This window comes from Falco punctatus (assembly GCF_963210335.1).
Source record: "Falco punctatus genome assembly, chromosome: 3".
In the NCBI taxonomy this organism is placed as follows: domain Eukaryota; kingdom Metazoa; phylum Chordata; class Aves; order Falconiformes; family Falconidae; genus Falco; species Falco punctatus.
Window position 1 is genome coordinate 117,063,000 of NC_137582.1, and position 27,829 is coordinate 117,090,828.

Sequence of the window (27,829 nt, forward strand, 5' to 3'; positions counted from 1 at the left end):
CCCGGTGAGCAGGGAACTTTTGACAAGGTGATCAATGAGGTCTGCAGTGCTGGCGGGGGGGTGTGTGCTGATGGGGGGAGGTAATTAGAGCAGAAAAAGGGGCCTGGGAGGAGGGAGCCCTACCTGATGGAGCAGCCGGGCGGCAGGTTGCGGCATGCGGGGAAAAAGGGGAAGAAAAGCTGGAATGGGGCCAGAGCGCCGGTGACCCCTCACTGAGCGCCCTGCAGTGACCGCGCTGGCTGCCCCGGCTACCGGTGTGCCGGGCTGGGGTGCTGCCAGCCAGCGTGGGATATGTACGGGATCGGGTGCAGGATCACCTGCGGGAAGCACGTGTTTGCACATGGTCCTGCTGAGAGGGAGGTTGGGACCAGTTTCACCACGGGGTGGTCCAGTAGCGCCAGTGCTGGATCCGCTGTTGGTCCCAGAGATGCTCCAGGGTCACTTGTACCGGGGCTGCAGTTTGCCTTCCCACAGCTTCACTGCAGCTGGAGGAGGAGGGGGCGGGGGGAAGCCAAAAAAAAGCACCGTTTGGGATTGAATTTGCTTCCCCAGCTGCACAAGAAGTCCTGGGCTGGGCTTGGGGGGGGTTTGAGGGGTGGGGAGAGTTGCTACACAGGTGATCAGCTTTACAGGCTGAGCACACGACATGGATGGCATTTGGAATTGCTTGTCAGCCCTAACCCGTAACATCGTTAGACAAAAACCTACAGAAAAAAATCTTGGTCCTTAAAAATGCAAATAACATGTGACGCTGAATGTCCTTGTTTGTCTGTAATTGCAAAATTCTTAGACTCAATCAGCCAAAGATAAACTGTGTTATTTAGGAGCAATTTGAAAGCAGACAGATTGAAAACAATGGGCCAGATTCGGCTTTCTGTGGCTCAGGAATGAAGCCAGGATCTCTGCTGGATCAGCTGGGCCGTGCAGGATTTACACCCCTTGGATGGAGAGCAGAGCAGTGCCTGGCATCGCTTCCAAAGGCAAAGCATGTGGGATGCCTGTTGTCCACGCACCCGCCTCCCTCCAGGGAGCCTTTTCCCTGTGTAATTCCTGGGCATTTCCAAATTCCCTACACTTGCAGCCTTAAAACACCTACAGCGCCACAAGTATCTTCCCAGCTCGCTGGTGGCTCTGGGGACGCATGTCCTGATCCTGCATCCCCTGTATTTACTTAATATTTAGGGAATAGAAGGCACAAAGACTCATGAGGGTGCAAGCAGCGCATGCACGCGTGCAGCTGGCTGGTGATTTATAAAAGACAATTTTCTTGACTTCTACGCTGCAGATAAATCACTTGGGGGCCCGGCCCCAACCATCTCTGCTGGGGTGAGCTCTGCAACAGCCGCTGCAGGAGAGTCCCTGGGAGGAAAGTGCCCCCGTTGCCGGTGGCACCACGTCCTGATGCTGTCAGCCGAGTGACAGCTCAGCGACGGCAGCGGTCCCTCCTGCCCAGAAATACACGGAGTCTCTGCTCGCTGGGAAAGGAAAGTTTGGACTGGTTCATCTCCACCCGCGTGGCCATAACTCAGAGGAGGGCAGAGCCTTCCCTGGGTGCTCAAATCCAGCCCGAGCTGCTGGTGTCCAAGCCTGGCGCTGCCTGCGCCATGCAAACTGCCCCGCTGCCAAAGGGCGCCGGGGGGCTCACCCTTCCCTGGGGGCTCACCCTTCCCGGGGGGCTCACTCTTCCCTGGGTGTTCACCCTATCCGGGGGGCTCACCCTTCCCGGGGGGGGGGGGGGGGCTCACCCTTCCCTGGGTGTTCACTGTTCCCTGGATGTTCTTCCTCCCCTCAGTGCCCTCCCTCCCCTGGGTGCTCTCCATTCCCTGGGTGCCCTCCCTCCTCTGGGTGCCCTCCCTTTCCTGGGTGCTCACCATTCCCTGGGTGCTCTCCTTTCCCTGGCTGGAGTGCAGCATCCGATGCCCCATAAATTCCCAGTATTTCCAGCCTCAAGCCTTTGCTCAGCTCCGGGGCCAGCAGCTCTGCTGCGTGCTGCTCTGGGGCTTTCCCGGGGGCAGTGGGGCCAGGGGGGGCAGAGGAGCAGGAGGGAGCACACGGTGAGCAGAACATGAAGGTAATTATTTTTAAACAATCACATTTTCTTTTCTGTGCAGACCTACAAGGATGTAAACAAGATACCCTTTAAACACATGCTTCCCGGCCATCCATCACCACATCCAGACTTTATTATGCTCTACTCTATATGTTATAAATTACATTTTAATGATAAATTACACACTCCTAATGCAAACTGCAGCCTCCTGTTGTTGGTAAAAACAATAATAGATTTGTAGAAAGTGAAAATTGGGAAATGCATATTTATGAGGTTGTACAGTTTTGGGGGGGAAGAGGCGATTGTTATCTGAAATATTTGGATTTATGAATTGCTTCCTATTTTAAAAGGCCTCTGTGTCTTCTCACGCTCAGAATGTGAGGTCATTACCGACGAGAAGGGTGGGGAGTGCCCGCTGCAGCTCCTGCCTCGTGTGTTGGGACCCAAACTGGGCTGTCTGCTGGGTGGGCTGGAATAAAGCCCGGTCCCGAATGGGCTTTAACGAGATGATAAAATGCCAGGGAAGAAAATTCTCGCTCAGGGATGCTCCGGCATCCCACAGCAATGGTGGCTGTGGGGGTGGGATGGAAGCGGGGAGCTCCCAAACAGGCACCAGCCAGCCGGGGGCTGCAGCCAAGATCACGACTCGGGAAAATACCCACAATCCAGGGAATAACCACAATTTGGGAATAGCTGGGGTGGTGGGCAGCTTCTGGGAGGGGGGAAGCATCTCGTCAGCAGCCTGAGCCGGGCAAGGGAGGGGAGAGACATCACCCCCCCCGATGTTAATGTAACCCTGTCATGGTGCAACACTGCTGTAATTAGGCTTCCCGTGGCGGTGCCATGGCTCCATCAGGCAGCCCTAACAATGACAGTTAATTAGGGGTTGATGCCAGCTCCCACACTGCTGGGCAGGGTGCCCTGCGCAGGTGTGGCCAGCCTGGGGCTGCAATTTGGGAGGTTCTTTTTGAAAGGGGGGGTTGCATGTTGCATGTTGCAGAGCAGCAGTGGCTGCTGTGCAGCGAGGAAGAGGAGGAAGAAGCATGTTTTGGGGGATGCAGCAGCGGGCATCCCTCCTCCTGCACCAGCTTTTGCTCTCTCCTTCCTTCCAGGGAACAAGCCATGATTTCCCCATCAGCTAGCACGTCTGGCAAAGGCAGCCCCCAGCCCAGGGCCACACGCTGCACAGCCCGAGCTATTTGGGAGTCAGGACAAGGCTGCGTGCCCGATCTCTGGGTCTGGATGGACTAAAATCGCCCTCAGGCACAGTGCCTGGCGGCACACGGGGCTACCCAGCCGAGCGAGGAGCTGGCTGCTGGTGCAGTGGTCCGGGGCTGCCGGGGGCTGAGGTGGAAGGAGGGGGTGAGGCAGCCCCCCCAACCCTCTGCTGCCAAGTCAGTGCTTTTGTCCGCACATCCATTACTGGAGCAGCTTTTGACTTCAGCAGAGATCGTGTCTCTGGCCTTCAGCAAATGGCTTTTTCAAGGTGAACATCAGCTTTCTGCCAGAGCCGAAGCTTTTGGGAGCTTTTAAAAGAGCATCCTTTACTCAGCAGCAGCAGCTGGAGTCCCTAAGTGAGATCAGGGCCCCGTGGTGCAAACCCCTTGGCTCCTGCCTGAGAAACTCCTGGGCAGAGCCAGGAGGCAAAGGGGAAAACAGCACACGGAGGAAAATGGGAGGAGTGTGGTTGGAGACATGGAGGGTCCTGAGGGGATGCGAGGCCACAGCCATGGGGCTGTCCCATCCTGGGGTGCACGGGGCTGTGCAGGGAGTGGGGAGGTCATGAGTGACCCTGGCTCCAGGGGGAGGAAGAGGCTGTTGGGTTTTGGAGACCAGTGAGGGGGGTATGCACCCCTGGGCAGGTTGCTGGGGGCAGCTGGAGGACAATAGGGACAAGGACAGTGTGAGCCGGTGTTGGTGATGTTGCTCCATCCTCAGGACTGCCAGCACGCAGGGTGATGGGGAGGCGAGAATGAAGAGATCAGGTGGGCAGCGAGTGCAGAAGAGGGGAAAGTCTGATGCTGGTGATGATGGTGGCATCGATGTCAGCTCCTCGGTCCCCTGCAGGTGACGGACTCATCCTACTCCCTGACTCCATCGGGCACAGAGCACCGGGTACCAAACTGCCCACCCCCAGGCCCAGGTGCAGGAGAGGGATGTGCGGGAGTGCTCAGAAGGATCGTGCAAGAACACCCGAATAATTTATGCATGAGCACCCCTTCAGCCCATGCACAAGCGCCCAATTAATTTTTGCATGGCCACCCAAGCAATCCATGCATGAGCCACTCGTTAGTGGTTTCCAGGGTGCTGGCATGGGCATACCAGCGGCTGGAGGAGGTTGGTGCTGGGGCTGCCCCTCCTGCAGCATCTGCAGGAGGACAGATCCTGCCCTGGGAGATTCGTTAGAAGAATCTCAAGCCCTTTCTGGCTGTTTCATGAGCCTGGCAAGCGAGAAAGGCAGCCCCTGGCAGTGCTGGGGAAGGGCGTCATGAAAGAGCTGCAGGTGATGGGGATCCAGGGCTTTTGGCAGATGAAAGAGCTGCTGTCAGTCACTAGGAAGCCGGGATGAGGGAGTAAAGTCCCTGAGCAGGAGCGTTGGCGTGGGGCTGCCTGGAGAGGGGGGTCTGCAAGCCCCTTGGGGAGCTGGGGTGCAGGGGGGAGCAGTGGGACTGGGGCTGGGGGTTCCCACAGCCCACCTGGAGCTCTGTGCTTGCCCACAGCAGCTCTCTGCCCTGTGGCAAGCAGAGCAATGGGGTGGCCGGGAGCTGAGCACCGGGTGGGGAGAGGCTGTTCTCTGGCTCCTAGGGACAAAAGGAGAGGATGAGCTAAAATTCCAGGATGGTGACTGCCTCTGAGCTGGGAGCCTGTGATGGGAGCTGGTAGCCAGCAGGAAGACAGGTCTCCAGCCCCCGCCCCCAGCGTGGGGGCTTCTCCACTGGCATCACCTCTGCTGCAGGACCCAGAGGCGCGGAGCCCCAAGCAAAGCAGCCAGCAAGGAGCAAACGGGCCCTGGGTGGTGCATCAAGCCCGGCTCTGTGGGCAGCAAATGGTGCCTGCAGGCAGGAGAAAGCCCAAAATCTGGCCAGGATCCTCTGCAACCTCTGCAGCACAGAGTCATGCTCCTGTCATCTTGTTCCTTAACCAGCTGCTGGGGACAGGAGGCACCCGGGGACATGCCACGCTGGGGATGAGCCCTTTTCCCATCTCCTCCTTGCCTGCCAGCATGGCTCAGCCCCAGCACAGCCTCCGTATTTTCCCAGCAGTTTGGGAAACAGAAGGTGAGAGCCAGTGTGCGTGGCAAGCTCCGCTTTGCCTTTTCATCCTCCTCTGCCACCCATCCGGCACGGTTGTCAGTGGTACGCTGCCGGCACTCACCACCCCCTCCGCTGCTGGGGTGAGTGAAGCGTGTTCCTGTCTATTTTTGGTTTGGCTTCATTTTGGGGGGGGCAGCTGTGGGGAGTGGGCCCATCCGGCCATCTGGCTGCCTCCCCTGGGTGCCATCAGGGGTGTCCTGGGCAGGAATGGGAGAGGAGATGTTGGGGCTAGGGACAGGAGAGGTGATGCTGGGGATGGGGATGGGAGAGGTGATGCTGGGGATGGGAGAGGTGATGCTGGGGCTGCAGGATGGGAGAGATGATGGTGGGGCTGGGGATGGGAGAAGTGATGCTGGGGCCATGGAATGGGGACAGCGACATGAGCAGGACTAGCAGCAGTGGGCTCAGCATCCCAGGGCAAAGTGAGCCAGACCACACCAAGCCTCCCCTGGGTTGGCTCCAGTGGGCGCATCGGCAGCACCTGGCCAGCTATATTTAGGAGAAATGTAGGGCAGGCTGGAGCATCCCAGGCAATCGCCTTCCCGCAGCCGCTCTCACCCTGTGCAGCATGTGAACGCTGGGGCGAGGGCTGCCTGCCGCTGCCCGCCGGCTCTGGCAGCGATGGGGGGCTGCAGGGACTGCCTTGCCCCCAGCAGATGGGGGCTGCTGCCCAGGCACCTGTGCAGGCACACTCCAGCTCCGGCCAGCTGGCAAAATGCTCGGGAAATTTCCTCTGAAGGCTTTTTGCTGTGGCTGAGGGCTCGTGGTAGCAGAGCTGTGGTGCACCCATGGCAGATGAGCCCCAGCGTTGGGGCTGGGGCTGGCTCGAGGCCACCTCGCTGCCCCTCGCTCCTGCTCCAGTGGTCCAGGGCTCTTTATCCGGCTGCCGTGTTGCTGGCAGCGTGCCGTCAGCCGCGGTCACACTGATCTCCTTTCAAAAGAGGCCTTTGTTCTGCTGCACAGGAGATGTTTAATTCTTATTATTGCCATTAGCATAAAAGTACAAAGAAAGGTGAAGGGAGAAAAATCTCTCCCATCTCCTAATTCCCCAGGTCTCTGCAGCAGAGAGCGGAGCTGGTGGCAGGAGCGGGCTGCCAGTCACTGCCTTGGTGCTGGGTGGGATTTGGTACCCAGCAGGGTGCTGGGGAGGCAGGAACGCCCCACAGCTGGGGGACCAGGGGTGCTGCAAGCATTGCTGCCTGCTGGGCATCTCCCACGCTGCTGGCATCAGCCCTGTGTGCTCCATGTGGGCACGGTGCCCTTTGCTGGCCGCAGTGGGAGCTCCCGGCTGTGCTCCAGCAGCTGCCCCAGGAGGCTGCTCCAGCCCTGGGACCCTCCTCGTCTGCATCCCTGTGCTCATCCCCAGCTGCTTCCAGCAGCCTGGGCTTTCCATGCGGGAAGGGCTAATGCAGCCTTTGCTGCAGGTTCTTCATTCCCATCATTTCCCATGTGTTGCAGGTGGAGCGAAGCCCACCGTGCCCCTCTGCCCGCAGCGCTCGGCTTTGGCTGCCGCATGGGAGGGCAGCACCTTGCCCAGCTGTCACCGCTCCCCGCAGCAGCAGCTGGGCAGTGGCTGTCCCCGATGCTCCCCTGCCCCCAGCAAGGCTTCCTTCCCCACATCCACCAGTTCTTGTCGCGGCTGGCCAGCCCAGCCATCACCCCCTCATCCCGCTGCCCATGGTGACCATGATCCGGCTTCACTGCAGGGCTTGCCTGGGCCCAGGATCCCCGCTGCCCCTGTGCCACTGGGGTCACCTCCTTTGTCACTGTGAGGGGCTTCTGGGATCCACTGGCCTGGAGTGGGGGGCTGTGTTCTGGACCACGGCGGGCTGTGGATGCTGTTGGACCCTGGGGACCGTGGCATCCCTGGGGCCACCACACATATCTACACCAGGCTCCAGCACAGTGTGTGTCTTGGTTTCACATCACTGGGAATCAGCTGAGCGAAAACTCTTCTCCCTCTCTGCCTCTTCTCCTCGCTCCTCCTCCAAGGGCTGTGGAAGCCCTTTGCAGCCCCTCACCGGCTGGGTGACCCTGGGCAGCCCCACCGAGCTGGGCTGGTGGCACCATGTGCCATCGATCAAGGCTGTGGGCACTTTGCTGGTGGCTTTGCGCAGGTGCCAGCGCAGCAGTGCCATGGCCTGGCACGAGCTCCACTGGCTTCCCGGGAGGCTGGTGGAAAACTGGAGCTGCTGAAGGAGCTGGTGGTTCCCCAGTATGTGTGGGAACGGGGAAAGAGCACACCTGGCTGGGGCAGACGCACCATGCATGGCCGTGTTGGGGGTGCATTTGTGCCCCCCTCCATCCGGGGCCACCACGGGGCTGCGCTGCTGTTGGTGGGGACATGTGCTGTGGCATGATTTGCAGCCAGGGCAGCGGGGGGATGTCACCAGAGCCAGGGGACACATGCCACACTGCAGAGCTTCACTCACCCAGGCGATTTCTGAGCTGCTCTTTGCCAGTGCAATGGGAGGGAAAGGAGAGCTGCTGAAACAGCGCCGGGCTGCTGCCAGTGCAGCTGGGAAGTGCTGGGAGCTGAGTTGGGTTTTGGATGGGGGCCCTTTGCTGGGGCTTCTGGATGCTGAAAGCAGCTTCGTGCTGTTGGCCTGGTCCTTAAAATTCCAGTAAGGGATTTTAACCTGCCTGCTGGTCTCCACCTCTGCAGGACCCAGCTGCTGTTGAGTGGCCAATGCAGATGCTGCCGATTGGGGCATTAAATTTAAAGGGCTGATTAAGTGCAATGAAAACCGTGTCAGCTCGTTGTCAGTGAGGAGAATGCATCAGGGCTGCGGATTAGAGGCTGAGTGACGGCTGCGGATTGCAGGCAGACAGCTGATCAATCACCACGGAGCTGGCAGAAGGGGAAGCTTCCCCGGTCCCAGCTTTGGGGGGAAGCAGCCTTGGATGCTTCGTGGTCTCTTTCCCTGGGTGCTCACCTCGGCCTCACCCTTCTCCCACCGTGTCTGAACCCAGTGGTTCAGACCAAATCCGCTGGAAAAGCTCCAGCCGTACCCAGCTCCGGGCAACGACGCCATTTCTCGACCCCGAGCAAAGGAGCTGGGGTTGCATTTGATGGTAAATGTGCAGGTCCCAGCCCACGCCGAGCCCTCCCTCAAATGCAGGGGCTCGGGCCAGACCTCCGGCACCCGCGGCTGCTCGCACCGGCTGCTGCAGCTCCCTCGCCGCCGGCTGCTGCTGGCATTCGCTGCCGCTTTATCGCCATTTCACACCCTCCCTTCCCACCCCGCGCCCAAGCATGGATTTCTCACACGTCTGCGAGGCAGGAGCAGCCGTGCTGGGGCTGCGTGGGGGGAGGTGGGGGATGGCGTGGGGGTTGGCACCCCCCTCCTCACCCTCCCATGCTCCGGATCCGGCACGGAGATGCCCGTAGGGCTGGGGGAGCTGTAGGTCTTGCATGACTTCAGCCACCTCCAGCTTTTTTTCATGTTTCATTTCCCCACCTGTAAAATAGGAAGGAGAGCTAGCGGCTGCGGTGCTGGCAGAGCTCACAGCGCCGGGGCCGGCTCAGCCCGCGGGGCCCATCACCGTGGACTTGTGGCTCTGCTCCGTGTGGCTGGAGCAGCCTGAGGACTGGCAGCACTGGGGCTGGCCTGCCTTTAATACTGGTATAAATAAATGTAAAACGATCATCTGTTCTTCGGGGGGCATCCAGCCTTTCCTCTCTTTCCCTTGGTTAATTAATTTAATGGTTTTATGATTGCAAAGAGATTAGCTAGGAGATATATAATCTATATATAGAGGTATAGAGGGGACTATAGATAGCACATAAAAGTGAGAACAACCCCCACTCCCCTTGAATTGGGAACTTTTGAAGCGAAGGGGAGGCCTTGCCGGTGGATGTTGATGGATCCAGCCGGCTCACTGCAAATCACCGGAGATGCTCGCTGGGATTTAGCAGGGCTGGCGTGTGCCGGGACGTGAGCGAGGGGAGGGTGGGAATCCCAGAGCGCTGAGCTGGGGTTGCAAATGGCCATAACTGGTGACGGCTGAAGCAGAGGGATGGGAGGGCAGCGTGTCCTGCCTTTGGGGGGACCACGTCTGGCAGATGCCCTGAAGCCTGCAGCACCCCTCTGCCTTGGGGTCCCCAGGGCTCTCAGGGTGGCCCGGCTGTGCAGAGCAGGGTGCTGCAGAGACCTGTGGCGCACTGGGAGATGCTCCCGGCTCCACCTCATCTGGACTTCGGCAGCTCTGGTGCCATCCCCACCATGTCCCCATGTCATACACCCCAGCCTGGCCCCAGTGCCTGGTCCCTCTCCAAGGGCTCCATCATCGCTACAGGGCAGGAACCTGGGGGGGCATGGGCAGATGCACCCCAGAAAGGGGCTTTGGGTGATTTTTTGTGCTTGGGAGGCTCAGTGAGGGCCTGGGGTGGGTCTGAGCCTGAGATGTGAGCTCCAGCTCTTCCTCCTCTCCCCCTCAGCTTCCAGTTCAGCCCAGCGTCACTGTGCCTGGCAGCACGATGACGAGCCCCATCCTCCTCCCATGTCGCAGATAGTCCCGGTCCCTCTGTCTGCGCTGTCGCTGATCCCTGGCAGCTCCCTTTGTGTGGGGAACAAAGCCGGTCCCCGAGCGAGCACAAGTCTATCGCAGGATTGGCAGCTGTCACTGAAGGAACATCCTGGAGCATCCCCTGTCCCCTTCCCATGGTGCCGGGGAGGGAGGGCGAGGTGGGAGCTGAGCACCAGCTCCTGGCATGCACCGTGGGCAGGCACACAAGGGCTGATGCTGGAGCTGGGGGTGATGCTCCTGCACTTTCTGCTTGGAAATAGCGTTTCATCCCCTTGGTGCATCTCATTGAGCACTGCGGCTGACTCCAGTGACAGCCCTCATCTAGGAGCGGGGCCAGGGGGCCGGGGAAACCTCAACCCTGCGGCACCCACCAGCCAGTGGCTCTCTCCATGCTGGGACCCAAGATTTTTCAGCCGTGGGGTTGAGGGCAAAGGGGGCTGTATGGAATGGACAGAAGGTCCCCAGCACCAGCCCAGCTCTGCAATGCCGCTGGGGGCCAGCTCTGCGGGTCCAAGCCAGCACGGGGAGGGGGGGCCATGCCGGAGCAATCACCATGCATGTCGTTTAGGCTTGATGCCGCTATCGTGTTTGAATCTCCGGAGGCAGTGAGCTGCAGATTGACTTTGACAAACATGGCCCAGAAGCTGCGTCTTGGCGGATGCAAATTATTCAGCAGCTCCCAGGAAAAACGCTCCCTGACAGCACGCTGGGGGCGGGGGGGGTACAGGCTGTAACACCCTGTCACATCCCCTGCCAGCTACAGCTGCGCTGGGTCCCCCCCTCCGCCTCCACCACCCTTCCAGCAAGCAGAAGTGAGGGGAACAGGGTGCTGGGGGCGGTGCGTCAACGTGGTCCCCAAAAAGCAGGTGGGTGCGAGGCCAGGGAGGTGACACAGGGTCTGGCCAAGGGATGGAGCCCCCCTGGCCATCAGAGCATGCAGCAGAGCCACTGGCTGTGCACGCACCGAGGAGCACATGTGCATGTGTGTGTGCATCTCCAGCCATGCACGGGGAGACACCGACAGCATCCCAGCTCATCCCAGTTCATCCCAGGATTGCATCTTGCTCCAACAGGGCTGGGCTGGGTGTGAAATTAAGCTCCAAATGCAGCTCAGAGCTGTGTGTCAAGGCTGTTTTGAAATTGGCCAGGAGCTGATAATCGAGGAGATGAAGATCTGGCAGATGTCTCCTGGGGTCATTTTACAGATCTGATTTGCCAGACGCTGGGCAGGTAGATCTTGTAGAAAAGCCTGTTGTCAGCTGAGATTCAATTCACGCTCAGAAAATAAGCAGCAGCAAAGCCATTCCTGGCTGTGAGCCTGGGGTGGAACCGTCCCCAGGGCTGTGCCCAAGTGGGTGACATCTGGGGTTGGACACCACAGCCTTGTCTGGGGCGAGCTGTTACAGACCCGAACAGGTGCCCTTTGTCTTAAGAAATGGGACTTTTTTTCTCTCCCCTCATTGCAGGGGTGCCTGTGCCCAGCTGGGTGCGCATCCCTGGGCAAGCCAGGCTGCAGGGACACAGCGTGGGAGCTCCGGCGTGGCCAAGGGACCCAACCTGAAGCAACCCATGGAGGTTCTGAGACCATCCCCTGCCCCAGCCCCAGGTGGACACATTTTGCCTTGCTCTTGGATCCCCAAAAGTCCAAAGCCTTTGTGAACTCCAAGGATCAATTGGGTGAATCCTTGAGGGAAGGATGGGAAACAAATGACAAGGGGAGATGATGTTCCGCGCCAATCCCTTCTGGAGGTGGCATTTAAGCAGATGGAGGAGTAGAGCCGGTACTGTCTGAGGAGGATGTGATGGAAATGTGAATATGGAGAGGATGCTCCGGCTGCCTCGTGGGAGCCAGTGCCCTCCGAGATCTTAATAAAGCAACAGCCTCAGCCTGTGGACACTGAGACATCGACCCCAACCAGCCGCTTACATCAACACTTCCAGTCCTTTGGAAATGACAGCTCTCAAGGTTCGTTAGGGCCCTGGCCAGGGGCTGGAGGCTTGCAGGGCTCCCTCTGCTTCCAGGGAGGTGGATGAGAGCTGGGCAGTGCTGGGATCTGGGCACTGCCGCGGCTGCGTGACGCACCAAGCGCTTTGAAAAGGCTTTGGCTGCCTTTGCTGCCCTTGCTGCTGGCTGTGCCGGGGTGCAGCCGGGGAACCTGGCACACGCGGTACTTGGGCGCTGCCGGCTCCTTGCCAGCCATCGCTGCTGCCTCTTGCTGGGACAGCAAAGCAGCTGCACCGGCTTTCGTGGCACAGGTTGTCACACCACGCACAGGTGAGGCTCTCCTGCCGAGGAACCCGAGCATCAAACCATGTTTTTATTCCTGGGGGTTTGGCATTAATATTTATCTATCAACGGCTGGTAATTAGGCCTTTCAATGATGCTCCTGTACTTGGTTGAAGTAGATAAATGCAGATGATCTGCGAGCGGAGCGGCAGGCTTGCTTGGGTAAGTGCTTCGCGTCTAGATCAATAGTGGGGCTTGGTTAAAATTTTCCATGATGCTTTTCCATGTGCCGTCACTCCCGCTCTGCTGCCTCCTCGGGAAGGGGGATGCGGGGCGGGAGCCAGGGATCTGGGGGGGAATTTCCCCCATTTTTGGGGCTTGGTGTCCTGCTGCTCTAGTGGCAGGCAGGGATGAGGATGGCAGGAAGGAGCCAGCACTGTGGTGCTGGGACATGGGGGCTGCCAGAGTGGGGTCAGTCAGGATGGTCCCTGCCAATGTCAGCTGGGGAGGGATGTCTCCATCTCTGTACCCCTGGGGTACCCCCAGACCCCCTGCTAGCAGGGCATCTGGAGGCACATCACGCCACAGCCACAGCCACACGTGGCGTTTGCAGGATGCCTTCCTCCAGCTGCTCAGCACGGCCAGCCAGAGCTGCGGGGTGCTGGATGCAGCCGGGGCCATGGCTCGGGAGACGCGTGGCACCGCGGGCAGCATCCCAGGCCCTGTGCAGCTGCTGCCATGGCAGGAGCCATTCGGGTTCCTCTCGGATCTCTCTCAGTGCTGCTTCCCATCTGCTGTATTATTTCAGCATTTAATTATTTACCGCAGGCTGTGTGGGCAGCTGTACAGAGGCAGTTATTGCTTAATTGAGCTACTTGACTCCAGCTCTGCCAAAATAATAACACGCGTGGAAAAGAAAAAAAAGAAAAGATGCCCCCTTGACAAGGAGCCTGGGGAGTAGGCAGACCTGCCCGTGGTGGTGAGGGTGTCCCCAGGCTAGAGCCGGGCTTCCAGAGGAGGTTTGGGGTGTTCACCACCCACATCCCACCTCACCCCTCACTCCAGCCAGCCAGGACTGCACAATCCAGCCCAAAGGGAGAGGGATGCCCCGAGGCAGCGAGTGCTCAGTGCCTGGGGCACTTGCTGGGGTGCAGTGGGTGGCTGAGCATGGATGCTCCCACCCAGCAGTTAGGTGGGCTCATGCGGTGGCAGTGCCCTGCCAAGGAGCTACTGGTGTCCATCTGCCAAGCAACCCGTGCCTGGGGCCAGCAACTCCCCGCAGCACCACTCTCCCCCATGCACACTGATGCGGAGCTCAGGGCTTCCCCTCCAGCTGAGGTTGGAAACGAAGAATTTTGCAGCGTTTTCCTGTTTCCCAGAGAGAATCCAGCCCCAGGCTTTCCCTGCTCCTTCTGCCACTAATTCCCTGTGACCTCCCCATCTGTCACCAGGCTTGGCATCCTCAGGGCCACTGCGTGGGACCCCCTGCCCCTCCGGCTGGTGGTGAAGAGGCTCCATCCATCCCTATTTCCAGAGAGCACAGAGCTCCGTGGATGAAAGCTTGGGGTAATTGATATTATTATCGAATCCAGCAGGACGCAGATTGTCACAGAGCAAACATCTGCCCGCTGCTCCTCAGGGAGCCTGGGAGAGAGGAGAGGGAAAGGGGGCCACTGTGGCTGCTCACATCTTCCCCCGTAGTGTGGCCAGTGATGATGGGAGGGAGGATGAAGTAAGGGGGACCCGAGTGTGTGTGTTGGGAAGCGTGCATGCGTGTCTGTGCATGCATGTGTGTGGACCAGGGGGTGTGCATGCAGCCCAGGGACTGCCTGGTGTGTGATTCTGGGGTGGGGTGAGGTGGCTCGTCATGTCTGGAGGCATGGCCAGGGCTCAGGATGGGGACCCGGCGCTGGCTGGTCCCAGTGCCCACCACTGGTCCCCATCTCCTGCATGCTGTCTCCACGCTGTCACATCGGAAGCGATGATTTATCGTCCTCTAAAGGCTGCTGGGACTGCATGTGCCTGGAGGTAACAGCTTCTGGTGTGTAAAGGATGGCAGCCATAAATATGCTCCAGGATGCTCCTCACCACGGCGAAGCGACAAGGCAGGGACCTTCATCTTTGCTCATCCATCACTTGACCTCGCACTGCAGCCTCCTCCCGCTGTCCCCGGGCTGGGAGCGGGATGGCTGCGGTGGTGGGGGCAGTGGGGATGGTGGGGACCCCCGGCTGCAAGAGCCAAGTTGCAGCTCAGCCTCGGTGGGTGCCCCAGCCCCCTGCAGTGGGGATGCTCCCCCTGGGGTGGGTGCAGCCCCGAGCACGCCCAGGCAGCCGGAGGGGAGCAGAGCTGGGGGACACGGGGGTGGCCCTGGCGCTGGCATCACGGCAGGCAGCACAGCTGGTTTGGCATCTCGGAGGCTCCGGCTGTCACCGCCAGCCACCTCGCTCCTGTTACCAGCATGGTGGGAGAAATCATATAATTTATAGATGCCTTTTATTTCCTTCCTGGTGTGTCATAAATAAACCTGCACAGTGCCACTCTCCCCATCCCTGTCCCTCGCCACCGGGCGCAGAGGCAGCCCTGGAGCCTTTGCAGCTTCATGCCCTACATGAAGCGGCACAGAAGCCACTGGCACCCCACGTGCTGGGACAGCACCAGGAGTGATGCTGGTGCATGATGCTGTCATCCCCTTGGGAATCTGGGGCCATGCCCTGCGGTGACATGGCCTGTGGTGGCCCCAGCTCCATCCTGCCCTTGGTGGCCCTGCCTTCGCCTGGCCCCATTGCAGGGCCAGCGTCTCTTCTGGCTGCTCTGGGGGTGGGGAGAGGCACTTAGGTGACTGTAGGAGAAAGATGAAGGGGGGTGGAGGTGCCAGCCTGGGGATGCCGGGTGCAGGTGATGCCACAGGGGGGTGCTGGGTGGGTGGATGGGTCCTTTGGGTGTCCCTGTCCTCTCGATGTTTTGGGGGTGAGCCCAGGGTAGGTGAGCCCAGCACTGGGCAAGGACAGGGCCACCCTGTTAAGGACACCATGAAGCACTGGAGTGCTCCCAAGGGGAGTCCCTAACGAGGGTAGCCAGCCGCTGCAGGGCTGGGCAGGTGGGTGGGTGTGGGTTACCTCCCCACCTCCCCACCCATGAGCCCAGCTGTGCTGCGTGAGGAGGAAGGTGATGGTGGAGGTGGAGGATGTTCCTGCCCTGTTTGGAGAGGGCTGAGCACACAGTGGGGAGCTCAGAGCAGCTGAGTCGCTGCACTGGAACCCTGTGGGGCTGTGCACAGCCAAGCTGGGCCACCGGGCCGCTGCAATGGGCCACTGAGACCTGGGGACCACGACTGCCGGAGCACAGTGGCCAAGCTGGGGGAGCCAAGGTGGGTGAGTGGTGTGTGCCGGAAGCCAGGCTGCAGCCCCTGAGTGGTGAGGGGACAGCTTGGGGTCATCCCTGGGCCCCTGTGGGGGTCCCTGAGCCTGGTGGAGCCATTTCCAGGGCCACTCTTGTGAAAGACGTGGCTGAATGTGTTTGCCACCGGTTGGGAAGCAGTTGTGTGCAGAGCAATAAATTAATTAAACCCATCAAATAAAACAGCACAACAGCCCCAGTGGGATCCCTGCTAATGCATTCGCTGGTTGCATTTAGGTATTAATACCCTGACAGGAGGGCTTTAATTATCAGCCTTTAAGCCTGGTTTTCTCCTCCCCGCCCAAGCATCTCCCAGCGCGGGTCCCCGCATCCCGTGGGAGCCGGCTGTCAGCTCGCGTTGCTCTCCAAGAACATCCCTGCTCCTCGCCCAGCACCTGCGGCCCCATCCCTGCCTATCTCCCGCAGTCATCCTCTCACTGCCGCTCCGCTGGGACCCCGGCAAGTGAGGATCAAACCGAATTAGCGTGAAGCTTTTGCATAAAGATCCAGCAAAGCCAAGCGATTCCTGCCTGATCCAATCGCGCTGCCATAACCCACGCCGCTGGAGAGCCGGGGGTGGCGGGGGGAGAGCGCGTTGGGGCTTGGCGTGGGGGAAAAGGGCTGGCGTGTTGTGGTTTTTGATAAATTGTTGATAATCTCGGTTGCTGGAGGAGCTCGCGGGATCTCTTCTTTATTCAGGAAAAAAAAAAAAAAAAGGGAAATCCGAATTTGTGAGCTTAAGCAGCTCCGGTTGCCTTGGTGTGAAACCCGGGGAGGTTTTTGCTGGGCTTGGGAAGCGAACAGCAGCGGCAGACTGCTGGCAGCCAGCGGCACGGGGTGGCGGTGCCAGCACCGAGCGTGGCTTTGCCTGGTCCATCACTCCATCCTGCCCTGGGTGTGAGCACGTGGCCGATCCCTCCTCATCCCCCCAGCCGGAGCCCATGTCTGGAGCTGCCCTTGATGCTGCCTTGTGCCCCTGTCCATTCCCAGGCTCAAATCCACCTTTTGTAAATGGAAAAGGGGGATTTCCCAGGTTGGGGTGGGGGTGGGGGCAAAGGAAAGTGTCTCCCTGCTCAGCCCTGGGGTCCCTCTTGCCCACCTTCACCCCTGGAAGCGCCCACCGGTGCAGTCACCCCGGCATGATGCTGCTGCACCCATTCAGCCCCGGCTCTCCTGCCTGGAGCTTCGCCTCCTTGCAGGACGGCATCCAGCAGGACATGCACAATTTAACTGGATATTACAGGCTTAATAACACAGTCATTAGGAGTTAAGAAATTAAAAGGGGAACAATAAGCCGGCGCTGTGCTCAACGTGCTGGTGCAATGGGAGAGGTGGTGGGGAGGCGCTGGGTGGGATTTAGTTAAATTCTAGCTGGGGGCAACCCCCTCCCCCCCCCCCCCCCCCCCGGAAAGGGGTGTGGGTGGGGGAGCGGCTTCGGTTTTGGCGTGGGGGTGCTGGGGTGCAGCCAGTGTTTTCCCAGCCGATGAGGGGGCTGGTAGCCAGGAGCTGCCAGTCTGTAAGCCCGTGGGGAGAAGCCACCCGGCTGCTGCAGCCCCGGCTGGGAGGGACGGGGGATTTGTCTCCCTGCCAAAGTGTGCTCATCGGTCCCACGCACTAGCTTGCACAGCTAATTGTCTTTTAATTGTAATGTAGCTGTAGTCAGTTGTGGTTTAATTAGCAGCGTACCTTATCCATGGAGCTGCTCACCGGAGCTCAGGGCTCCGTGCCATGAGGCGAGGGGGGGTTCGTGGGGCACCGATGGAGTTGCGGGGGGATCGTTGTGTTTGGATGCTCGCGCTGGGAGGAAGCGCTGTTCTCCAGGTCAGGCACGATGCTGATGGGAGGTGCAAGAAATACTTGGGGAACAGCATGGGGATGGTGCAGGAGAGAGCAGGGGGAGGAGAGGGTCCCCCATCAGCTGCTGGGAGAGATCCCAGCTCCGCCAGAGGGGCTTGGTCCTGGGCCAAATTACATCTGGGGGAAATCGGTGCAAGCATGCCGGTGCGTGCTGCAGCATGTTGACACTGTCACCAAATCAGCGACGGGAGCAGGGAAGCAGCCTGAGCAGATCAGTTTGCCGCGCCGCTCGGCTCCGCGGGCTGCCTGGCGGCTCTTAATTTATTGGGCTGTTATTTTGAATATACTTTAAAGCGCAGCGCTAGACAGAGAGCGGCTCTCTGAAGAGCCCATCTTGGGGCTTTCTCTCCATTTCCCATCAATGCGTCGGACATAACAAATTTCCCGTGTTTATAAATCAGCCTCCCATCCCTCCTGCTGCCTGCGGTTCCCCCCTGCTGCCTGCGATGCCGCGCCGGGCTATTTCTGACTCCGGCATCAGCGTGGCAATAACGAGTCAGGCACTGGGGCCTCGCTGGCAACTTGCTTGATGATGCACAAAGCGGAGCAAGCGCGTCTCGCTCGTCAGCAGCTGTGGGTGCTGCTGGCTGCTAACTATGGGCTTTTGCTTATCGGTGGAATAAGCGGAGGGAGGTCGGGAGGTGCTGGCATGTTGGGCGATGTGTCGGCTCTTCCCAGCAGAGCTGCCCATCAGGCCCTGTGCCGGAGGGTTGATGGCCGTGGTGAGCAGCTGTGTGCCTTGGGAAAGTCAAAATCCTTCAAAGCCGGAGGGGAGCAAACCCAGCTGGCACCCTGGGATGCTCCAGCCTGGACCTTGCTCCTCGTGGAACAGGACCAGGGATGTCCGGCGGTGTCAGAGGGAGCAGCCCAAACTGCTCCTTTCCTCAAAATCACACTTTCATCCTTTCTCCTCCCCAGATTTCACCCTGGATAGTGAGAGCCAGAGCTGGAGAGGCTGCTCTCCTCTAGCTGATTTTTTTCCAACCCACTTGCTTTGCCACTTTGGGACAGCATTTCAGGGGGTGCCAGGCTGCTCGCAGACCCCCTGCCCCAGCCCTGCTGGCTGCCGATCACCCATCTGACATCTCATAATACTCAAACCTCAGTGCCTCCGTCGGAGATGGCAGCCACCTGGCAGCACAGGCAGGAGCGGGTACAGCCAGAGGATGAATTGATTCCTGCCGGAGGGTCTATCCCTGCAGAGCATCTGCCCGAAAAATAGTTGTCAGGGCTGGTTTGTGTGCGCGTGTATTTTCCCACCGATAAACTTCTGCCACAATTACCCCATTTTTTATCTTTATGGCCTTGGACGCTGCAGGAGATATTGGATCCATATCAGAGCAAAAGAGGACGTGAAAAAAGCTACTAAAAATGGAGAGGAGATCAGTCAAGCCGTCGGGTGAAATACGCTATTTTGATTAAGCATTCAGCAGGTAACCCAAACATAATTTATGGGCCTTAAACAGCTGCGCGCCGGGTTTCGCTCGGCACCGAGAGCTGGCTCCTTCGAAGAACGCTGGTTCGGTGTTACCTGCAGCTTGTTGTGGCTGATGGATAGCAGGGATGGCCCTGGGGACCCCCAGAGACCCTTACAGCCTGACCGCGTGGGGCATTGCACCCCCGGAATGCGATTCTGGGAGGCTGAGATTGATAAGGAGCAATTTGGTTGTGCTGGGATGGAAGAAGGTGCTTTACCGGTGCAAGCCGTTGACTGTCAAAGAGCAAGCGAGAAGCAGCAGAGGAGACGCTTTCCAGGAGCGGGGATTTAATTGCTGGAGTAAACGAAGCTCTGCTGAAGGCAGGACCTGAGTCCTTGGGCTGGGGGAAATGCTCTCAGCCCTCCTGAGCAAACCAGGCTGCAAAGCCTTGTGTTTCGGGGTGCCCAGGGATATCTGCAGGTGGTTTTTGGGGAGCGGGGCTGATCTTCAGCCGCTGCCCCTTCGGCTGGGACCTGCAGGGCTCTGTGCTCGCCGTGCCAAGAGGCTGTTGACCCTGGGGTTGCTTTACAGCCCTCATCCATCAGCCGCCCTGAGCAGGGCGGTTGCAATCCCCCGTCCTGCTGCTGCCCACAGGTGATGTGTGGGCACCCGCCCGGCTGTGGCAGGCTGCTCTGCTGGGGTTTTGTGATGTGTATTAAAGAAAAAAAGTCGATAGGAAAGGGCCGGGAGGGATGGCAGGGCCCATCCATCACAGGCGAGGAGCTGCTGTTGTGGTCGAGGCTTATCCCAGCGGGAAGACCGTGGAGCTGGCCAGTGGCTCCATCCACCCGGCCCCTCACTGGGTTGTGCTGGGTGCTGCTGGGGGGGTTTGTCTCCTGCCTTTGCTCACCCGCTCCCTCGGCCTTCTGTCACCCGGCGGAGGTGATGGCAGCAGGGCTCTGGGTGAAGGGATGGGGATTTATGGGCAGGGCTGGGCAGCAAGGCTGGGAGGCAGCTGCGGGCGAGGTGCAGGAACAGAGGATCTGGCAGCAGCTGGGAATCGATGGGGTGGGGTGGTGGGGGGTCCCATGGCAAAAAGGGTGCTGTGCCTAATTGCAATGCCCCTTTGGCCACTGCCCTGGGATGTCTTCAGCCAGAGCTGTACAGAGCCCGCAGGGCTGTGCCAGAGCATGCAGGTGCTTCTTGAGCATCGATGGGTGCTCTGCATCCCATGGGGGGATGGGCATGGATCAGGCCCGGGACACAGCCAGCCCCGAGGCTCCTGTCTCCTCCACGCTGATGGCAGGGGGCTGCTGGGTCAGCTCCTGGGTTCCTGGGGAGGAAGAGTGAGGGTTTTCACTAATTATCCAGCAGAAATGAGGCATTGCAAGACTTTGGGAACCCACAGCGGGTGATGCTGACGGGGATGTCCCGGGGACTGTGGCATTCAGGCGGAGCTCAGTGGCTCTGGCCTCATACTTTGGCTCTCCCCACCTACTTTTGGAGGGGGACGTGGTGTGTTCATCAGCGTGGCATCGCCGGCTGCCAGACCCCGCCTTGCAGCGAGGCACTGATGGAGATCGGGGAAAATAGGACACAGTCTGGGCACGGTGCTGGGAGAGACCAACCCTGAGTCGGGTGGGCAGCCCAGTGGCTCCAGCTTGGCCCCAGTTCCTCCCCGGGGAGCGAGGGCTGCTTTGAAGGTGTCTTAATGGTGTGGCTTTGCAGCGCGGGCAGGGAGAGGAGAGGTCAGCAGGTATCCCTGCCGTACTCCATAGGCAGGTGCCTGTCATTTAACATCAGTTAATGAGCACTTACAGCATTATGTAAATTGGCTCTTCACTCTTACCCCAAGGAATCAAATAAGAGTCGGTACCTTTTTTTCTCCCTTTCTCTTTTAATCTCGCCACAGATCATCTTTTCTTTTTCCTCCTTTTCCTTTCATTTAGCAGCAAAGCAGCTGGGAGATCACACCAAATGCTGAATTCAAACCAGCACGTGTGGATTTCATCGTCGGGCGTTACTCGGGTACCGGTACCACAGGGAGCACGTGCCAGCACAGCGGCAGAGCCCCCTGCCCAGCCTTCTCCGTTACGGTGTTTTACATCCCTCCAGAAACCCTCCGCTGTAGTCAGCATGTGGTCACGATCATTGCGAAACGCTGACAAAGGTTTGGGGACCTGTCTCATTAGAAGGTCCAGTAAGAAACACGCAGCCCTGATGCCACGGCTGATGGGCTCTGCCACACGGTGATGCCTGGGCAGGGACTGATGAGCGTGGGAGCTCAGGCTGGTCCAAATGCACACGTGTCGGTGCAACCCTTCAGTAAACAGCAAAAGAAAAGACACTTGGCTTCGTATATATCCGTCTCCTGGAAGTACTTTTTAGCTCTTTTCCTTAGAAATTATTCTTGGTATGAGAAAGCAGCTCAACAGCTCTGAGACCTGAGAGGAAATGTGTCAGTCATAGAATGATTTTTCTTGATATTTTTCCCCCTTCAAATGAAAGTTGGCTAATGGTTCGTTTCGGAAAAAATAATTGCCACTGATTTCTCCAAATTGCAGAAAATGTATTAATGACACTTTTCAAGACAGAAATAACGCAATTTGCATTTAAATGTGCCTAATCTTTGCAAACTCCACTTGGTATTTTCTTGTAGACACATAAAATACTGAGCGTTTCAGCACATCGTGAGATGCTGCAGCTCTGGAGGAGCGCTGGTGGAGGTGGCAGGAGCAGTTGCCTCGCGGCCAGGGATGCTCACCAGGGGACAGGCTCTGGCTGCAGCGGCTCCATCGCGGAGCTGCGGCATGGCCAGCTTCGGCACTGCTGGTACAGGCAGCGACGTTCAAACCGTGCCAGGTTTGCTTGTCTGTATTGACTTCCCATCCTGCTGGGAGGGGAATGCAGCTTTGCTGAGCTGCTTCGCTTTATTAATAACTTGGCCCTTGATTTTTTTATTGCTGCCTTATTAGCAAGAGCCCAGGGGGAACTGGTAATACAAGTGATTTATGCACTGGGGCATGACTCCGCCAGGATGGGCAGGCTGGGAGCCCCAGGAGGGGTTGGATGTCCCTGTGCCGCAGGGATAATGCAAGGGTGAGGATGGCATCAGGGTGTCCTGGGCTCTGCCCTTCACCTCCAGGTCCGGGGCAGCCTCTTGTGCTGCTGCTTCAGGTCTTGGCATCCCCAAAGGCTGGGGCTGGGGGTGAGCAGATGGGGTTTGCAGATCATCAGGTCCCTTTGCTGCCTCTGTGTCCCACCGACATTGCTGGTGATGGGAGGGATGATGCCAGGAGAGGCAAGCAGGCAGGACAGCGTGAGCATCCCCTGCCCAGGCAGCAGGATCACGGCTGCTGGGAGAGCTGCTTTGCCCCCAGACCCTTTGCTGCGTACCACGCTCTCCTCCAGCAAGCTGCTGCAGTTTAATTCCGCATTATGCATAAATGTGCTTGGTTTTAGGAGATCAGAACAGATTCAGAGCTGTTGGAATTGGACTTTTCCCTGGCTTTGGCAGGGCAGAACCGCTGCGGAGGAGCTGAGAGCGAAATCCCTGTGGTAGCTTCAGGGGGAGATCAAGAGTAGTCATGAAATCATGATGAATCCTTGGTCTAATCTTCCTCTTCCCAAATAACGATCGTTCTCAGCTCCTCGTGCGCGGGCTGCCTGCAGAGTGCCTTGGCCCTCCCCAGCTGATGACTGGGGAAACTGAGGCACAGGGCAGCGAAGCACCAGCCCAACCTGGCAGTTCAATAGAGGATTTCCCCAGAGCCAGGAGGCAGCAGCGCAGGGTCTCTCTGGCCCCCAGAACACCTGCCTCCTTCCCCTTGTTTTAGGATAAACACATTTATCTGCAGAAGGGAAACGTTTCCTTTCAGCAGTGGAAAAATAACTCCGTTTCTTTCACACAAAGAGTAACTGCAGCAGTGTCAATATTTGTGCCCCATGGAGCGGAGGCTGCCCCCCACCGTGGGCAGGAGCCTTTCCAGGGGCTCGTTTTCCAGGGGTTTATGTCTCTGCTGCAAAAGAAAAGCAACCGCTGAGCGAAAGAAATTGCAGATGATCCAGGATGGGTTGGTCCAGGTGGTGGGGGGGGGTCCTGGGAGCTGTGGACCCCTTCCCCTCCCACCTCTAGGTTCCTAGGGATGCTGTGTGTTGTGCTCAATCCCAAAGCAGCCACCTTTTGGGGTGGGTGCTGGGGGTGCTGGCTGTAACGCTGGCACAGCGCTGCACTGCTGCGCTGCATGGCCCTTGGGGGCTAACGCGCCTGGTTGTGCTTTATGTGCAACGCACTCGCATCCTCCCCGGGCCTCCGACTTCATAAAAAGCAAACGGCTGCCTTAAAAACTAAAAGGAGGAGGAAAGCGCTCTCCGGCTTATTTTCCCCCGCTCTATTTTCTCTCCTGTCTGGCTCCAGCTTGCTCATTGCTTCTCTTCTCCCCTCTGCCCCTGGCGTTAGACCCTTTGCAGACCCTGCAGAGGGGCAGAGGCAATTCCCCCTTCGTTGTAGTCGTACAGGAACAGGCTTTGCCCTGGAATCTGGGGGGACAGTGTGGATGGGAGGGCAGCGGCACATCAGCTCAGCCATGCACCAGAGCTGTTCCATGAGGATGCTCCTTTGGGGCCAGGCAAGGACCCTGCAGCTCCTTTGGGAGCACATGGGTTCCTGTTGGCTCTGATCCTGCAGCCCTGGCTCTGGGGATCAGCAAGCAAACAGCCCCCCCCGCCCCCCACGGAGGCAGCAACCAGCTCTGTAATTAAGCCAAGTGGGAAGCTTGTAGCTGGTTGTAGAAGCATCCTCAAGGCCCTTTTCCCCCCAGCCTGTGCCACATCCCGGGGTCAGGACTCATCCTTGGTGTCCCTGTTGCTCGGGAAGGCAGCAGAGTATGTGATGGCAAGGGGACAGGAGAGAGGGATCAGTGCATGCCACACCAGGGCTGGCATCAGCTGGGGTCTATCACAGAGCCCCCATGCCCTTGGCATGTCCCTGGCAATGCCAGTGGCAGTGGGGGACCCTCACCAGCCCCTCCGTCCTCCTGAAGTCCTTCCTCCCCTCTCCCCTTCTGTTTTCCTTGCAAACAGCTTGCCTTTGAAATTCAAATGTTGCTGTAGCCCTTTCCTCACCCACTGCAGGAATATCTCCCTTTTCATCTGAAAATAATTAACAAATGAACAAAACTCTTCTGTGAAATTAAAATTCATGCCCAGAGGTGACCTTTGAAGCCCAGCACTTGCTGCTGCTGGGTTGGGTTGGTTTTTTGTATATATTTTTCCTTCTTTTTTTTTTTTTTCTTTCTTTTTTTTCCTTCACGCTCCCCCCTGTTTCAGAAGGGCTGTTTTATACCTCCTTTTCTCTCGCTTTTTAATGGCATTAAATAACATTCCTCCAGAGATGCTCTCCTTCCTGCCACTGCCTCCTTCCCCAGTCCTCTCTGTCCCTGTGGGTTCTCAGATCTGCCCCCGGTGAGGGGATGGGCTCAGCCCAATGCTCCCCATGGGCTCCAGCACAGTGGGTGCAGCATGTTGGGCTGTCTGGCAGATCAATAAGGTTATTAAATCCCCACCAGCCGGCCATGGCGAGGCTCCATCTGGCCAGCTGGCACCTGGACACAGGGCCAGGGTCAGCCGCAGTGGGAGAGTAATTGTTTGTAATCGGTAACGAAGAGCTGCTCGCCTGCCCTGGTGAGGGGACTTCCCTTCCTGATCGCTGCGGGGCTGGGGATGTCTCGTTGCTGCTCATTTTAACTCGATCCGTGAGTGCTCGGGATTTGCCTGCCTCGGTGCTGGCTGCTTGCAAACGCTGCAGGGTTTGCAAGGCTTTGCCCTGCCGTCACTCCTCTTGCTGAGCTGCTGCCTGGTGTGATGGACCTTTCCCACATCCCACATGGAAAAGCCAGCCCAGAGCCAGTTTTCACACCGAAGCAACACGATGACCCTGGCAGGAGCGGGAGGAAATATTGAGCCAGCAATGGTGCAAGCTGCAGCCTGGGGTGTTTTGGGGAGGAGCGTGGGAAAGCGTGTACCATCCTGCTGCATGCACGTGTGCCGGCACGTCAGGCTCCTGCGCTGGGGAAACCTGGTCCCCTTGGTCTTGCTTTGCACCCCGGTTGGGATGTGTAGTTGGGCTGGGCCACCCTGGTGTATGTGGTGAGGTCTGAGGAGCAGCAAGGGTAGGAGTGAACTGGGGCAAGGTGCTGGGGGCACTGGTGCCTGGTGGCTGTGCCATAATGAGGAAAAGGTTTTTCCCTGGCACAGGAACAGGTTTTGCCCTAGAGTCCGGGTGGACACTGTCCCCCCAGCATGGCCAGCCGTGGATAGGATGGCAGCGGCACATCAGCTCAGCCATGCACCAGAGCTGTTCCATGAGGATGCTCCTTTGGGGCCAGGCAAGGACCCTGCAGCTCCCTTGGGAGCACGTGGGTTCCTGTTGGCTCCCGGTCCTGCAGCCCTGGCTCTGGGGATCAGCAAGCAAACAGCCCCCCCCCGCCCCCCACGGAGGCAGCAACCAGCTCTGTAATTAAGCCAAGTGGGAAAGGTTGCCATGGTACCAAAAGCAAAGAAATGAAGCTGCACCTTTATGGCTGCTCCGGAGCCTCCAGCCATTCCCAGCCCCTCTCCCTGGGGTGGTGGGATGCTGCGGGGTGCGGAGGACCCCACAGTCCCCCTGCCTGCCCCTGGCCTCTGCCCCGTGTCTGCAGGGGCCAGGATGGGGCAGCTGGGCCCTGGCACTGGTGCTGCGCCTTGGTTCTTCCCTAGGGATCTGGGGTTGGTCCCTGTGGGCTCCCTGCTCCATCCTGCTTTCCCGATGTCCCCGCAGTGCCCGGTGCCATGGGGCCACGTCCCTGTCCGCATGGGGCCAGCGGGGCTGCGCTCAGCATGGTGCAGGTAGCTCTTGGGGGGGTTCTCTGAAGGGCTTATATGGAGCCCAGCCTGGGGGGCCTTCCCCAGCACCCCAATCCTGCTGGCTAATTGCATCCCCCACGCTCCAACATCTCCCTGTGCCTGTGATCACTCTGATGGAGATGACTCCATCACATCCCGTTGTCCTGGCAACAGGCAAGGATGCTGCTGAGCCAGCCTCGGCTGGTCCCCTCCGGCTACGTGGGGCTACCCTCACCCTGAAATATCCCCCCTGTGCCTGGATCTGAGGGTCCCGCTGCATTTCCCGGCCAGCCAGTGAGGAGAGCACTTCTGCCCCATGGATGGTGGGCACAACCCCATCATCACAGCCCCTGCTTGCTCCACTCCCCCCGGGCTGCACACAGAATAGGGGTGACTGTGGCATCTATGTCCCTTTGTCCCACTCATTTCCTCAGTGGGTTCTGCTTATTTACGGGGTGGGGAGCAAAGCGGGGCTGGCAGCACAGCGAAGTATCAATTAGTTAATTATTGGCAGGCTGCCTGCCTGGCTGCCAGCATTAAGCCTTTTGTTGGAGGGGGTCTTCTGGGACTTAAGAGCCCCCCTGCCACAAGCAGGTAACAGCGCTGGGGCAGGCAGAGCCCTGGGGGGCTCCTCTCCAAGGATAGGGTCTCGGTGCAGCCCCTGGTGCTGGCGCGTGGCTGTGTTGCACCGGCCGGACACTCACCCACACCAAAGCCCCCCATCTTCCCCTCCCAATCTCCCCCCTCAGATGCCACACTTGGGTGCAGAGTTGAACCCTGCCATGGAAAGCAGCAGTTTAGCCCAAAAGGATGAGCAGATGTTCAAATTACACCCTTTTTTAATATTTTTTTTTTTTTTAAATGGGGTGAATTTTCCCCATTTAAAACCCCCTTGGATAAATCCACTGTGTACAGAGGAAATGTGCCTTTCACACCCAGTTTAATCTCATTAGTAGCAGCGTGGTGGGGGGACATGGGCACAGCCAGACACTCAAGGCAGTGCCTATGATGAGTAGAATCCTCAGTCGTTCCTGTGCTTGGGCTGGAATTTATTTTTTCTTCCTCTGCCCCACATTTCAAGCCCGTTCCTTGCCCTTTCTCTGGCCTTGTCCTCCTGTTGTGTTTCCGTTGTGACAAAAATAGCCAAAGAGGTGCTAAAATAGAATTAAGGCGCTTGAATATGTAAATGCTATTTGTGCTCACCCTGTTGCCTCCTTAATTTCAGCAAGAACGATGTTTTTCTTCCAACCTCAGCCTGAGGAGGTGATTTTGGATCAGGGAGTGCTGGGACAGAGAGCTGTACCGGGGGGCAAGGAGCTGGGGTTCCTTGGATTTGGGAGCCCCCCTCAGCACTGATGATGGTCTTCCCAGAAGCTCCTATAAGGACTGATTTTCCACCCAAAATTGGCAAGTGCCATTGCTAGCATCAGGCAGCAACATGCGAGCTCCCTTTGGCCACCCCGGGGGGGACACAGTGTCGCTCCTGGCTGGTCCCCATCCCGCCGAGGGATGTTTTGGAATCAGGATCTTCCTGGGAGGAGGCAGGGGTGTGTGTGTGGGGGTGTGCGGATCAGGCTCAGCCCTGCAGCACAGGGTTGGACTTCTCTTAGAGGAAGAGCTTCACAGCCCGGAGTCGATTCCTCTTTATGCGGCAAGGGGGGATATTTTGGGAGCAGTGCCATGAATCTCGGCTTCTCTGGCTGCTGCCGAGGGGAAGGAATTAAGCACTTTGAGAAGCTGGCAAAGGTCCCTCTGGGAGCCCTGCGGTGGCTTCTTCAAACCCATCGTTGTTTTTCCCTCCCATCAGAAGTTACAATACGTGGTCGCTGCCAACGCTGCCCATCCCTGCTCCGCTCGGGCGCTGCAGCCCCCCCAGCTCATGATGCTCGGGTGCTCGTTGCCACATCCGTGCACCGACCTCCCTGCGAGGCAACTGGGAGACCTGAGGGACCCTTAAATCCCAGCCCACACCTTCTCCCCCGTGCTGCGTGCTCCTTCTTCCCCCAGTCTGGTTTCTCTCCGCTGAGGCAGGTGCTGGCATGCAGGGAGGGCTGGGGAAGGCTTGCTCGGAGACGGGGAGGCTTGGGGCCGTGGGTGTGAGCTCTGCCAGTCGGCACAGATGCTGTATTTGCTCACACAACAGCTCTGATTCCC

The 27,829-nt window shown here is 58.6% G+C and overlaps 1 protein-coding gene across 11 annotated transcripts in view; it reads left to right on the forward strand.

The window, feature by feature from the left end:
* ADGRB2 (adhesion G protein-coupled receptor B2) overlaps window positions 1–27,829 on the forward strand; it is a 118,119-nt gene that overhangs the window by 42,500 nt on the left and 47,790 nt on the right. For 10 of the 11 annotated variants that reach the window (XM_080379366.1, XM_080379367.1, XM_080379369.1 and 7 more), the window contains one exon: window positions 11,361–13,687. The gene's annotated coding sequence lies outside the window, so the exon portion shown is untranslated. The remainder of the gene's footprint in view (window positions 1–11,360; window positions 13,688–27,829) is intronic. The other variant, XM_080379359.1, reaches the window with a different exon arrangement.